Source organism: Dipodomys spectabilis, unplaced genomic scaffold (genome assembly GCF_019054845.1).
Source record: "Dipodomys spectabilis isolate Male_0828 unplaced genomic scaffold, ASM1905484v1 ptg000132l, whole genome shotgun sequence".
Taxonomy (NCBI): domain Eukaryota; kingdom Metazoa; phylum Chordata; class Mammalia; order Rodentia; family Heteromyidae; genus Dipodomys; species Dipodomys spectabilis.
The window spans coordinates 4,120,937-4,135,565 of NW_024870809.1; the positions used below are offsets into that span (position 1 = coordinate 4,120,937).

Genomic DNA, 14,629 nt, shown 5'->3' on the forward strand with positions numbered 1-14,629 from the left:
TGTTGATTCTTTGTATAGTTTTTTTGGATTCTAATTCATTTAATTCTGATTTAATTTTGATTATTTCTTTCCGTCTAGTGGATTGGGGTTTATCTTGCTGCTCTTTTTCAAGGAGGTTTAGATGTGTCATTAAATTGTTAGTTTCAGATCTCTCCAATTTGTTGATGTAGGAGCTCAGAGCTATAAACTGCTTTTCTTAACTTTTTAGGATATGTTTTGAATTTTTGCCACTTAACAAAGCAGTTTGTATATACAATGCATCTTGATCTGTGTCATCCTTTCAATATCTTCATCCCCATTCAACCCACTCCTTCACCTCTTTTCTCAAATCTGTAGTATATACAAGGAATCTTAGCTGAATTCTCCCCCCTCCATTCTGATACCCGTCTCCCCTTGGCCCCACTCTTGCAAGTACCCATTTTCTGGTACTTACTTTGTTTTGTTTTTCTTTTTTTCCTTTTAATAATCAAGCTTAGGTGATTACATAAATTTCACATATTTCACAGTATTGTGGAGTAGTGATAATTGAAGTCATAAACAATTTTAACCTTCACAAAGCAAATTGTCATCATCATGGTCTATAAAGTTTGTGAATTCTTTGAGTTTTTTGTTTTTTTTTTTTGGGTCCGGTTGTGGGGCCTGAACTCTGGGCCTGGGCGCTGTCCCTCAGCTCTTCAGTTCAAGGCTAGTGCTCTACCACTTGAGCCATAGCACTACTTCCGGCTTTTTTCTTTTTGCTTATGTGGTGCTGAGGAATCGAACCTAGGGCCTCAGGCATGCAAGGCAAGCGCTCTACCACTGAGCCACCTTCCCAGCCCCAAGTCTATGAGTTTTGACTTAGTCTTTCTAAAGAAGTATACTATTTGAGCTCTCCACAGTCTGTTATACTTCAGTTAATTCACTTGTAACCACTTGCATACTACTCAGTATGTTTACTTGTAGATTTATGTGCACATTCTAGCTCCCACAAGTGAGGGGAACCAAGCAACCTGTGTTTCTCTGGTCAATAACTAACTCTTTTCTATTCTTTTTTTTTTCTTTTTTGCCGTATAGAGTACTGAGATTTGGCCATTTTATTTAGTTCCTATAAAAAATCTTGCAAGATAAGTAAAGATTAGGGCAATTCCTTTTAATGTTAACTAGGTCTTTCACTCTGTAATTTGTTTTTTACCAACTTTTTTTAACCCATTCAAAACTGAAGATTAAAATACTTATTAGAAAGCAAATGAAGCTGCTTGCTGGTGGCTCATGCCTGTAATCCTAGCTATTCAAGAAGCTGATATCCAAAAGAGTGCATCTCCAAAATAACAAGCAAAAAGCAAGTAGGCTGGAGGCTACACTTCATGCCCACAAAAAAGGAAAAAAATAGAAGCAAATGGGATTTCTTCATTTTGTTTCATTCCTTTGACCAGATGTTGAAAATCTCTCCATTGTTAATAGATTCAGTTTAACACTTAATATGAAGGAGTTGTGGATTAGTGGCTAACAAAATTGAATAGCACCATGCTCCACAGGTGCTTTTGAGAGCTGGCATCAAGGAATGGACCTCAGAAACTGGAGGTTATAACAAAGCATCAGTAAATAAAAGTGTTTTTTTGGCACTAAGTGAAGTTTTTGTGTGAGCATCTTCCATTTTTCATGTTAGTGTGCATCATTTTGGTTAGTTCCCTGTGTCCTTTACCATGATTTCTGTTACTAGTAGCAAAACATGTAAAGCATCCTCAAGTGACAGAGTCAGAGAAATGGATCAATTCCTTAGTCCTCAATACTGCATGCGTTAATTTATAGTCATATTTTTTTTGGTTGGTCGTGGGGGTTGAACTCTGGGCCTGGGCGCTATCCCTTCAGATCAAAGCGAGTGCTTTACCGCTTGAGCCACAGCTTCACTTCCGGTTTTCTAGTGGTTTATTGGAGATAAGAGTCTTACAGACTTTCCTGCCTGGGCTGGCTTTGAACTGTGATCCTCAGATCTGGGCCTCCTGAGTAGCTAGGCTTATAGGTGTGAGCTACTGGCACCCGGCTATAGTCATTTTTAAGTGTTATATGATTACAGTGGCATAAAAACTGAATTTGAAAACTAGTGTTTGACAAATAGTAAATATTACTCTGTTCTTTATTTTTAAAACTTTATTGAGGTATGATGGATGTACAAAAAGCCTGTACAGATTTAATACGTGCAAGTTGATGAATTAAATATATATCATGAAAACATCACTATAATCTATGCAATAAATGCATCCATCACTTCCAAGAGTTTCCTTCCTTTTTTGTTGTGCTAGTCCTGGGATTTGAACTCACTGCATGGGCATTCTTCCTAAGTTGTTTTTTTTTTTTAAATACTCAAGGCTAGCACTGTACCACTTGAGCCACTGCTCCACTCCCAGCTAGTGTGTGTGTATATGTGTGTGTGTTTCATTGGAGATAAGAGTTTCAAGGACTTTTTGCCTGGGCTGACTTTAAACCATTATCCTCAGATCTCGCCTTTCTGAGTAGCTGGGATTATAGGCATGAGCCACCGGTACCCAGCCATTTTCTAACTTAACATTATCATTCTCTCTCTCTCTCTCTATATATATATAAAATGGGTGATAAGAACAGCTAATGTAAGACCTAACTATTTAAAAATTATTTAAGCATATAATACAGTATTGCTAACTATAGTCACTGTGTTGTGTAGTACAAATTTAGGATTTATTCATCTTGTAAAACTGAAACCATTACCCTTTGACTAATACCACCTTATTTCTGTCTCTACACAGGTCCTTGTAAATCTGCCTTTTTTCTGTTTTCATGAATTTGACTGTTTTAGCTTCCTCATGTAAATGTTATCATGTGGTATTTGTCCTGTTGCACTTATGATTCATCCATGAGAAAAGCTTCTCATTAAAACTAGTTCACAGTTTTTAAGTTTGTTTTATACATCAAGAAAATAGACAAGCCACGTTATGAGAGGTCAAATCTGGAGTCTTTATTAGGCCAATGACTGCAGGTGGATGCTTGTTGCAAAGCCCTGCAACCCTGAAAATACAAATACACTCCATGCTGTCAGAAAAATGAGCCATGAGAGTAGAAGAAGAAAGAAGGGCAGAAAAACAATACCAACAAACCATATCAGGAGAGCTGATGTGGGACACCATGTTAACCGGAGGAGAGCCAGGACAGGACACATGCAAACAGGAGAAAACTGGCATGGCGTCCCTGCCCCTGAGGTGGTCTCAGCCTAAATAGGGTCAAGTCAGGGGGTAGGGTCACAGGAGCTTGAGAGTTCAAGGCCCAAGACTGGCAGGTTCAGTATCTTATTGTCCAAGTCCCCTCCCCCCATCTCAAGGAATTCAGGCACACCTATCACCTGGCAAGTGGGACTATCCTGCTTCTACCATGAAGATGGTGCAAGTTAAACTGAATTTCCATATCATCCACCATGTGGCCATGATTATATTCAGCATCCCTACTTCAGTTTTTATTTTCATGCATATTTAGTCTAAAAGTCTGTCCCTTTGTTGGTGAGAAGTAGAATTTGTATGATTGTGGATGAGGCAGTTGATAACGTTATATGGGAATTCGTTAATGAGATACAGAGAAGCCACACTTTGAGAGGTGGAATCAGGAGTCTTTATTAGACAGCCAGTGACTGCCAGTGGACACTTCTACCCACAGAACTTGCAGCTTTGAATACATTTAAAACTGTTAGGAATCTTAGCCATGAAAATAGTAAAGGTCGGGGGGCAGGGTCACAGGGAGCCAACATGTTACCAGTTAGACCCACTATCTGTATTCGAATAGATCCATTCCCTTTTCCATGCACATTATGAGGGAGTGTTACATAACAAAGTAGCTGGTAAAGGAATTATTGCCTAGAGAGGAGTACTTTTTCTTGGCATTCAAGCTTGACTGTCAATTGGGCTTAGATGGAGACTTGGGTCTAGTATGTAAATAAACATTGCTTCAAAGATGATAAAGTGAAGGTTTATCAGAATACTGCAGATTAACTATGAAAATAAATATCCACTGTTGTCATAGATTGGCAATTTATGTGTTCTTCCAGCAGAGACAAATATAACTTGTAGGTTATAACTAGAACCAAGGATTTTGTTTGGCTAAAACATTCACACCTTTCTACTTGCCATAAGTACTTTCCCAAAATATCTGTTGCAGATGACATCCTAAAAAGAAATGTTGGCAGTGAGAGTTTTTTTTAGTATTCTGTTTGTAGTTATGTCCTTTTTCTTTTTTTCCTTTGGTTTATTCTGTGTTGTCACTGTTTTTGATTTCTAAACCTTTTGTCTTGAATGTAAGTTTATCTGATTTGGGGAGGGGAAGGGGAAGCATAGAAATGGTGCAACACAGAGCTGGTAATGCACTTTACAACTTGGGGAGAAGGGGAGTTGTGGGGGAGCAGGAGAAAAAGAAGGAGCGTGTGACTGTTCAAAGAGAAATGTACTTATTACTTACATAACTATAACCCCTCTGTGCATTGTTGTAAGGTGAATTATCCCAGAAGCCACATTTTGGAAGGTGCAATATTGGAGTCTTTATTACACAGTTAGCAGTCTGCAGACAACCAGTTGTTACAAAGGCCTACCGCCCCCAAGTACACATAACACAGTTAGGAAACATGCTAAAGAGGAAAGAAAGAACAAAAACAATACCAACAAGCACATTCAGCTCCAATGGAGAGCTGAATTGGGATGCCATGATGATCACAGAGACACAAGTGGCATGGCCTCCTGGCAGCTAGGCTGGTCCAGTCCTTAATATATCGGTGCAGGGGGAAGATCCTCAGGAAATTCCCAGTCCCAGACACTGGACTGACAGATTCAGTAACCTATCAGCCAAGTGCCTGCCCCTGCCTCCTCCCATCACCTGAGAGGCAGGTGGGCAGTGGTGTTTTCTTCCCCTAGCATGAAGACAAGATGCCAGACCCTACCACCCACCATGTGGCCACTATGGCACCGACCAGACATAACCTCCTTACTTCACATCAACTTTACAATACAACTAAAAAAAAAGAGAAAGAAATATTGGCTTAAAATAGATACAAAGAAATGAAGTAAAAGATGATGTTAACTGTGAGGGGAAGAAATAATGACTCAAACTAGCTATATTCTGTGTTACTTTCTTTGTTCCATGAAATGTTTGATGGTATTTACCAGCAAAAGTTGAATGCCGCCGGTGCTGGTGATGGTGGCTCATGCCTGTAATCCCAGCTACTCAGGAGACTGAGATCTGAGGATCATAGTTCAAAGTGAGCCTGGGCAAGTAACTCCATGAGACTCTTATCTCCAATAAACCACTCAGAAAACCAGAAGTGGCATTATGGCTCAAGTGGTAGAGTTCTCCCCTTGAGCTGAAGAGCTGAGGGACAGCACCCAGGCCCAGAGTTCAAGCCCCATGTCCGAAAAAAAAAAAAAAAAAGTTGAATGCAGACAGACTAGGACATGGTTCTTGCCTTGATTGAACATAAAATTTTATGTATGTTCAATAAAATAAATGATTAAGAGACTTTTGTCATTCACAGAGGGTAATAAAATACATTTTAAGAACTGTGAGAATAGAACTGTGTGTTGAAGAAAACTGGATAAAGTTTTGGAAATGAGAACATTGGAAACTAAGGACAATTTTTGTGTGTGTGTGACTGTGCTGGTCATGGGACTTGAACTTAGGGCCTGGGCATTTTCCCTGAGCTGTTTTCTCAAGACCTGCACTGTGCCACTTGAGCCACAGTTCCACTTCCAGCATTTTCATGGTTGTTTGGAGATAAGACTCTCATGGGCTTCCCTGTCCAGGCTGGCTTTGAACTGTGATCCTCAGATCTCAACTTCCTGTAGCTAGGATTACAAGGAATGAGTCGTAAATATCCAGCCATATGGATTTTTTTTAAAATTTTATTTTATTTTATTTGAGAACATACTGTACAGAGGGGTTACAATTACATGGGCAGGATAATGCATACATTTCTTACCAAGCATTGCAGCCTCCTCCTTTGTTTACCCTTCACCTCCCTTCCCCCCTCCCCCCCACCCAATCATACCCCCCCTAGCCATATGGATTTTTAAGATAACAATTGGTTTCTTTGTGGATAAAGTATAGGCAGAGTAGATGTTTTTGCCTATTGGATAATAAAATTATTTTATAATAAAATATTCAGTGCTGCTAACAGAGGATATAAGTGGGTACAGCATTTCAAAATGCGAAGTAATTTTGTAGTATGTATTAAAAAAATCTCCCTACCACTTCATCTTTCTACCTACACCTCAAAAAAGATCTGTCTTTGGTCTGGTAATCACACTTTAAGAAATATGAGGGAGGGGCTGGGAAGGTGGCTCAGTGGTGGAGCACTTGCCTTGCATGCATGAGGCCCTGGGTTCAATTCCTCAGCACCACAGAAGCAAAAAGAAAAAAGCCGGAAGTGGTGCTGTGACTCAAGTGGTAGAGCGCTAGCCTTGAGATGAAGAGCTGAGGGACAGTGCCCAGGCCCAGAGTTTAGGCCCCATGACCGGACCTCCCCCCCCCAAAAAAAAAGAAATTTGAGGGAATAATACACACACACACACACACACACATATGTATATGTATATATATATATATATACACATACATACACACACATATGTATATCTATATATATATACACATACATACATACATACATACATACATACATACATATATATATATATATATATTGGTTGGTCGTGGGGCTTCAACTCGGCCTGGGATCTGTCTCTCATCTCTTCAGCTGAAAGCTAGAGCTCTACCACTTGAGCTACAGTGCTACGTCCAGTTTTCTAGTAGTTTATTGGAGATAAGAGTGTCATGGACTTTCCTGTCTGTGCTGGCTTTGAACCATGATTCTCAGATCTCAGACTCCTGAGTAGCTAGGATTACAGGTGTGAGCCACTGGCACCTAGCCTATTTTTATAATCTTGAAGTGGTATTATAACCCAAAAGCTACAAATGACATTAGTTTACTAGCCAAAACTTAAGTTGTAACATTTATCCAAAAGGAGTGCCTTAAATGAAAAAGAAAACAGTACTGGGAATATATTTATAGTATTTCAAAGACCTTATTTCCTTAATATATAATAAGTACTCAATAAGTCACTGAAATAGTGAATGATAAGTGATAAAATGGGCAAATGTCTTGAACAAGACAATAAAGGAGATTCAGATATGGTGGATTATTCTCATGTTCTTTGTTTTAATATGAAAATGTAAAATGACAACTCTGGCATCTATCAAACCATTTTGTCAGTGTTGGAGGAGTTGTGGGTAAATGGCATTCATATAAGTGCTAGGGAGAACATGAAATGATGTATTCTTTTCAGAGGTCATGCTTAATTTTGTAAAAATCAACTTTAAACTTTTATAAAGGAGTTGTAAAAATAGTTTACCATTTCCTTTTCACCAAGCTTTTCTTTTTTTTTTTTTTTTTTTTTGTCGGTCGTGGGGCTTGAACTCTGGGCCTGGGCGCTGTCCCTCAGCTCTTCAGCTCAAGGCGAGCGCTCTACCACTTGAGCTACAGCGCCACTTCCGGTTTTCTGGTGGTTTATTGGAGATAGGAGTCTCACAGTTTCTCCTGCCCGGGCTGGCTTTGAACCGCGATCCTCAGATCTCAGCCTCCTGCATAGCTAGGATTACAGGCGTGAGCCACCAGCGCCCGGCTACCAAGCTTTTCTTAATGTTGGTGCCTTACATAGTATAGTTGTCCGCACAATTACTATTGGTACAATAGTGTTAATTACACCACAGATTTAGTTCAAGTTCTACCAGAATTTCTGCTAATTTCCTTTTTGTGCTCCAGTATTGAGTTCAGAATCCAATGTTGCACCTGAGTTCTGCCTCTTTCCTTTCTTCTCCTCTGACCTATATCAGTTCTTCAGTCTCTTGTTTCAACACTGATAATTTTGTGGAGATTTTTTTTTTTAGTTTGTTTGTTTTTGTAGTACTGGTCATCCAACTCAGGACCTTCTGAATATTTGACTAGCTCTCTGCTACACAGTTACATTCCCATCTCCAGCCATCAACAGTTTTGAAAAGTACCAGTTACTTTTCTTTGTAGAATGTACCATTTGGACGTAATCCCATGTCTTTCATAATTAGATTAAGGTCATACCATTTGGGCAAAATTATTCCAGAAATGGTGTGTCCTTCTGGGTGTAGCATAACAGGAGATGTGTAATGTTGTGTCCTACTACTGTGATGGTAAACTCAGTCACTTGATGGTCAGCTTTTACCACTGCAAATGACTGTTTTCCCATTCTAAGAATTCTATGGAAATAATAATGTTGGACTCTTCTCAGTGCATCATGTTCCAGTTTACATGATGCTGATATACCTTCTAACTGCTGATGGTAGCATTTATTACCTAGGCTATCATTATAAAGTAGTAAGTAATGTATTCCCTTTGTAATAAAGAAATATTGAGACCTTTAACTTTTGTGTATTAGTACATATTTAGGGAGATACTTGGAGACATTAGTTTTCAGCTTTGAACTGTTGCCCACTAGTGTTAGAATTCACTTTTTTTCCTGTGAAATTCTAATAGAAATTTTCTATTTCCTTTCTTTTTACATTAGAATTTTTCTATTAGGACAATTTGTCCTCTCTGCCTCATTTGTTTATCCCGTCTTACTCTGGGCCTGGGCGCTGTCCCTCAGCTCTTCAGCTCAAGGCTAGCTCTCTACCACTGGAACCACAGCGCCCCTTCCGGCTTTTTCTGCTTATGTGGTGCTGAGGAATTGAACCCAGGGCCTCATGCATGCAAGGCAAGCGCTCTACCACTGAGCCACCTTCCCAGCCCTCATTAGTTATTTTGTTGCCCAAACTATAACAGCTTTGATCATTAGGACTCCTTCCTCCCCCTCCCCCCATGACCTTTTGATATGTGCTTTCTTTTAAAGCACTTCCTTTACTCTTTGGCACAAGACAACACCAGGCTCACTACTTTTCCTACTTGGTTCTGTAGTTAACTGCTCCATACAGTTGTGGTTCCTTTAATTGGTACCCAAGATCTGGGTGCCTGGTTTGCTCATTGCCATTGGGTGTCACTAGCTGATCATAAATCTGAAGGACAATTTTTTTTGTGCTGGTTCTGGAGTTTGAACTCGGCCTGGATTCTGTTCCTAAGCTATTTTGTTTCTCAAGGCTAGTATTATACCACTTTGGCCATGTCTGGCTTTTTGTTGGTTAAATTGTAAATAAGCATCTCATGGACTTTTATGTCTGGGCTGGCTTCGAATTAAAATCCTCAGATCTCAACATTCTGTATGGGAGCTAGGATTATAGGCATCAGGTACCATCACTCAGCCTGAATGTTAATTTTTAAAGCATTTTAAGGTGATGTACAGAAGAGCTAGTTAAATAAATTGGGTGATGAATGCATTTCTTTTTGGACAATGTCAACTCTTCCCTCTTGCTCTACCAGTTTTCTCTTCAGTTCCCGCCCACAAGTTGTACAGTTCACTTTCAACATAGTATCTAGTGAGTACCACTGCTGCATTAGTTTACCTTAGTCCCTCCATTTCTGTGTTCACCTTCCCATCCCAAAGACAGATAAATGAACAAACAAGACAAATAGGAAAAACAAAACAACAAAGTAAACAAACCTCATGTTCCCATTTCCTTGGATGAAGGGCAATTTTAACAGACTAAAAATCTAAAATGATCGTACCTTTGAAACTCTGCATGTATGCTACAAATATATACTCTGCAAGTACTGGCATAAATATGACAATAGGGATGTTTATTACTATATTTCTAATAATGGGACTAGTTCAAAACATCCACCAATAAAAACATTGCTTAGACTTAATTGTGATTTTGTTATACAGCACACTATGCCATGTAAAAGAATCAGAATTTAAGAGCAAGTTACAAACCTGTATACGTAGTGTGATTCCATATTTTGCTTAAAAATTGTTTATGTGTGAGTATATATTAGAATATTTGTAGGCTTCAAGGTTATCTGCCAAAATTAAAAACTGTCTTTTAAAATGACCTATTGAAGACAATTTTACCTTTATTTAATGTATTTTGTAATGTTTGGATATTTTGAAAAAAACATTTAAAAAATTTTCTATTTGGCTGAGTGCTGGTGGCTCATGTCTATAATCCTAACTACAGGAGGCTAAGGTCTGATAATTACAATTCAAAGCCAGCCTTGGCAGAAAAATCCATGAGACTCTGAACTCCCAGTTAGTTACCAAAAAAGCCAGAAGTGGAGCTGTGGCTCTCAAGTGATAGACACTTAGCCTTGAGCAAAGGAATTCAGGATCAGCACCTAGGCCTTGAGTTGAGCTTAAACCCTAGGGGATACACATATGTGCGCAAGACACACACACACACACACACACACACACACACACACACACACACACACACACACACACATATTATCTGCTTGTTCCATGAGGTAGCATCCTAGTCTGTGCTAATCTTGGGATTTATCTTCATCTTCTGTATAATCTACACATGCATATTGCATAATTGTTTGTCCTACTTGAGTTTTAACCTTCCTTCACTATGTTTTAATATATAAAAAGGAAGTGTCCCATTAAGTTCTAACCATTTTCATACATGTATGTTCTTCAGTGGAAAGGAAAAAGTTCTCTCATAGCTTAAAATCTGAAAGGTATCCTCCAGTGGTTTGGCTGGCTTGTCATTTTCATCTTCCTTCATGTTTTTTTAAAAAAATTAGCTTTAAATATTTTTTTTTTTTTGGTCCGGTCGTGGGGCCTGAACTCTGGGCCTGAGCACTGTCCCTCAGCTCTTCAGCTCAAGGCTAGCGCTCTACCACTTGAGCCACAGAACCACTTCCGGCTTTTTTCTTTTTGCTTATGTGGTGCTGAGGAATCGAACCCAGGGCCTCAGGCTTGCAAGGCAAGCGCTCTACCACTGAGCCACCTTCCCAGCCCCAGCTTTAAATATTTTTATTTATGGTAAATTTGAAGATACTAAATCAGCACAAAAATAGGAAAGTGTATAAAATTATTAAAACATAAAATTCACTTATATCTATCACCCAGCAATAACTAGATTTGTAGACTATTCTACTATAATAGTTTTCATTTAATGGGCAATTAATATATACTTCTAAGACAAGACAATATGTTTATATATATATAGTTTTTTTGTGTGTGTTGGTACTGGGGTTTGAACTCAGGCCTAGGGTGCTGTCCCTTAGCTTTTTTTGCTCAAGTATAAGCCCTTTTCAACTGGAGCCACAGCTCCACTTCCACCTTCTGGGTGGTTAATTGGAGAGAGTCACAAGGACTTTTGTACTTTTCTTCCAGGGCTGGCTTTGAATTGTAATTCCCAGATCTCAGCCCCTTCATAGCTAGGGTTGTATGAGACACTGACATTCAGCTAAGAACTATTAGTTACTTAGGAAAATTTTTCAAGGTCTTGGTAGAATTTACTTTTAGATTTGAACATTATGTGCTAATGAGTTTCTTAATATTTTCCACTCTTCTGAACATCCTTTTTCAAATATATTAAAATTTGTTTTGAGCCATAAATTTCAGGAGCATGATTGATTAATCATGCTTAAAACATTTCCAACAGATACTATCACAAGTTTAGTATTGACCTTACTTCTGGGAGAATGTTTTCAAAGTGTTGGTTAATAGACCAAGTTATTTACAGTGAAGGTCCAAAGTAAACATGTTAATGGTTTGTTTTTCAGAATGTCTCCAAATATGATGATTATTTGAAGTTAAGCAACGCTCTGGTATTTGCATCATGTTTTGCTTTTTCAAAAGTCATTTTTTACTCTCCTGTTCTCTGTGGACATTTCAACTTCCTTATTTTATAAAATATTTGTGTATCCATAAAAGTGAAAAATTTTCAGTATAATTTTAGCCAAATTATTCTTGTCCCTGATTATTTGTAAATAGAACCTGTATGGTGGCAATCTGCTTAGGTCTTTTATATTAAATTATGCATTCAATGTATTTTAATAGAATGACTTTATAGAGGACGTTACTGATTTGAAGTGGGGTGGGTAGAGAGAATGGAGTGCATGGTCAGTTGGACTTTCATTGTTTTATAGAAAAACTCCAGCCTGGCTTCCATGGCTCAAGCCTGTTTGTAATCCTACCTACTTACGAGGCTGAAATCTGGAGGATAATAGTTTAATGTCAGCCATATGACTCTGTCTTTAATTAAACTGCAAAATACTATATTAGAGGTGTGACTCAAGTGGTAGAGTGCTAGCTATGAATGAAAAAGCCTAGTGTAAGTGAGAGTCTCTGAATTTAAGTTCCGGTACTAGCATATAAACAAAAATATTCCACTGGGCTAGGTTAGATATTGTGATTTGATTTCCTCTCATGAGTAGCATTTCTTTCATTTCTTAGTCTTTCTTTTTCCTTGCTAGGGATCAAACTTAGGGTGGAATATGCTAAGCATGTGTACTGCCTGTGAGTAATACTCCGAACTCCTTTTTCCTATGATCAATTGGCCTTTAAGGTTGTAGGCATTGGAGAAACATTTTGTCTTTCTTTTGTCTTCATCTCTAGGAGTTAACTTCTTCGCAACTGATTTGGGGTGTGAGACTAGAGAGAAGTAAAAGGTTGAGGCTGAAATATTTGTCAGACTGAGGCAGTTCTCTGACCCTTCATCTTCCTCACCAGTTTCTTCATCTCATATACCCAGGGTGAAATATTGATTATTCTTTGCAAATGTTTGTTTATGGAACTATTTTCCAAATTAAGGAAACTAGTAGATGGTTTAACATTCCTTTCCCATCCTCTTGTCACCTATAGATCTGGAAATGATTCTATAGAAGGAAGTTTTAGGATTGATTTTTTTTTTTTTTTAGTTGTCAGAATTATCTACGGAAAATACAAAATTTTAATATAGAATAGTGAAGTTTTTCACATTTTTCATTGTTCACCTTGTGAACTGTGTAGACTTTATTTTAATGTTTATGTGTGAACAGCAAATGGGAGAAAAAGAAAAATTTTAACTCATATTACTTGTTTATAAATAGTCTTAATCATTTGTATTTAGTCTCATACTGATACAATCTCCAACACTCTCTTCTCCAAAATAGATTAAGGATATTAATATAAAGTTGAAAATAGTCTGAAATAGAATAAAAGGCACTATGGCTTAGTGATTGATCTGGATACAAGTTATTCTTTGCTTCATTATTATAAAGGTACCAAAGGAGAAAATAAATGACTCCAATTAGTATCAGCACCAGCTAGGTAGTGTGGGGATTACAGTCATGTGAAGGTTGAATTGTAGGTATGCAATATAAAATATGTATCTCGAGTGTTTTGAATTAGTGTTTTAAATATTCAGATGCTAAGTACTTTTCTCCTTCATTGTCCCAAGGAGGTCAGCCATAAATTGATGTTTAAACCATGATCTATCTATTCATGACTTGAGGAAAGTTCTTATGTTTTTATTTAGACCAGTGCTGCAACAAACTTTGCACTGTTTTTTTTACTAAATAAGTTTTTTTATTGTGAAAATACCATATAGAGGGGTTACAATTACATGAGCAAGGTAATAAATACATTTCTTATCAAGCACTGTTGCCTCCTCCTTTGTTTTTCCCCTACCATCTCTACCTTCCCATCTCCATGACTACACCCCCTCTCCCCACCAAAGTTGTAAAGTTCGTTTTTCAACATAGCATTTTGTACATCTCATTGTTGCAATGGGCCCACCTGTATCCCTATTTAAACAATTTGTTTTTTTCCCTTACCCTCCCCAAAGTATATCAACATCAAATACTGTGAAAACAGGGGTTATACTGTGGGAGAGGGACATACAAAGCAACAAAACAATCACTTTATAAATATGTTAGGAACAATAGCAAGAAAGAAAAAACCACTTGTGTCCTTATCTTTGGGTTCATTTCACCTAACTCAACTTATCTGACCTTTTCTGCTTGTCTCAGACATAAACTAGTTATTGCAAATAAGGGAAACCATGGGACTTATGTTTCTTTGGGCCTGGCTTACTTCACTTAATATAATTTTTTCCAAGTCTTTCCATTTCCTAACAAATGGGGCAATGTCATCCTTTCTGATGGAGGCATAGAATTCCATTGTGTATATATACCACATTTTCTTGATCCATTCATCTACTGAGAGGAAAGAAGGATGGCCAATAGACATGTGAAGAAATGCTCAACCTCTCTAGCCATAAAAGAAATGCAAATCAAAACAACACTGAGATACCACCTCACCCCAGTTAGAATGGCTATAATCAAGCAATCTAATAACAACAGATGCTAGAGGGGATGTGGACAGAAGGGAACCCTACTGCATTGTTGGTGGGGGCGTAAACTTGTTCAACCACTTTGTAGTGTGAAGTTTCCTCAAAAGGCTCCACAAAGAGCTTCTCTATGACCCAGCAATCCCACTTTTGGGCATTTACCCAAATGATCACAAACAAGGCCACACTAATGGTACCAGCACGAGTCTGTTTATTGCAGTATTATTTACCATAGCTAAGATATGGAACCAACCCAAATGTCCCTCAGTAGATGAAACCTAGCACTGTTTAAAGGGAAATTTTTGTTTTGTGATGGTCCTGAGGCTTGAAACGGGTGCTGTCCCTAAGCTTTTATGTTAAAGGCTGGTGTTTTACCACTTTGAGCTACGATGCA

The 14,629-nt window shown here is 38.2% G+C and overlaps 1 protein-coding gene across 12 annotated transcripts in view; it reads left to right on the top strand.

Moving 5' to 3' along the window:
• Acsl4 (acyl-CoA synthetase long chain family member 4) overlaps window positions 1-14,629 on the top strand; it is a 104,396-nt gene that overhangs the window by 37,062 nt on the left and 52,705 nt on the right. The gene's annotated exons all lie outside the window — the stretch shown is intronic.